The sequence below is a fragment of the Orcinus orca genome, chromosome 18 (assembly GCF_937001465.1).
Source record: "Orcinus orca chromosome 18, mOrcOrc1.1, whole genome shotgun sequence".
NCBI lineage: Eukaryota > Metazoa > Chordata > Mammalia > Artiodactyla > Delphinidae > Orcinus > Orcinus orca.
Window position 1 is genome coordinate 24663748 of NC_064576.1, and position 913 is coordinate 24664660.

The 913-nt window shown below is 35.2% G+C and overlaps 1 non-coding gene across 1 annotated transcript; it reads left to right on the forward strand.

Annotated features, from left to right (window-relative positions):
• The first annotated feature begins 237 nt into the window (after nt 1-237).
• LOC117195470 (U6 spliceosomal RNA) lies at nt 238-343 on the forward strand. Its single transcript, XR_004475187.1, has one exon. It is a non-coding gene; the product is annotated as a U6 spliceosomal RNA (small nuclear RNA).
• The last annotated feature ends 570 nt before the right edge of the window (nt 344-913 follow it).

The following is a 913-nucleotide window of genomic DNA, read 5'->3' on the forward strand; positions in this document are numbered from 1 at the left end:
TTAAATGGTGCTGGGTCACCTAGATAGCCATATATAATAATATGAAATATATGAAATTGACATCTACCTCATACTATGCATACAAATTATTATTACTTTGCTGTTGTTACTGTATGTCTAAATGTGAAAGATAAGCCAATAAATCTTCCAGATTAGAGAATATCTTCATAAACTTAGAAAAGAAAAAAGTTCTTAACCAAAACTTTACAAGTTGTAAACATTAAGAATAAGATTGCTGTGCTTGCTTCGGCAGCACATATACTAAAATTGGAACGATACAGAGAAGATTAGCATGGCCCTGTACAAGGATGACATGCAAATTCATGAAGCGTTCCATATTTTTACGAAGTGAGAGAGTGGCATGGACATATATACACTACCAAATGTACAATAGATAGCTAGTGGGAAGCAGTCGCATAGCACAGGGAGACCAGCTCAGTGCTTTGTTTCCACCTAGAGGGGTGGGATGGGGAGGGTGGGAGGGAGAAGCAAGTGGAAGGGGATATGGGGATATATGTATATGTATACCTGATTCACTTTGTTATACAGCAGAAACTAACACACCATTGTAGAGCAATTATACTCCAGTAAAGATGTTTAAAAAAAAAGATAGCTAATTGATTACATTTGAAAGAAAAACTTCTTTTCATTAAAAGACAGAAATGAATGAAAAAGCAAAGAGGGGAGAAGCTAATTGCCACAAATATAACTGAGGTGCTTCTATTCAGAATAGAGCATGACTTCATATAGATTAATAATAAAACGACAGCAAAATCAATTTAAAAATTTAAGAAGTGCTTCAGAAAAAGAGGGTATAGAAATGGAGAAGGTGGTCAATTTTCAGAAGTGCAAATTGAAAGAGACTCTACCACCAACATCAGCACTGATACCAGCAGCTTCTATATAAAGTAGA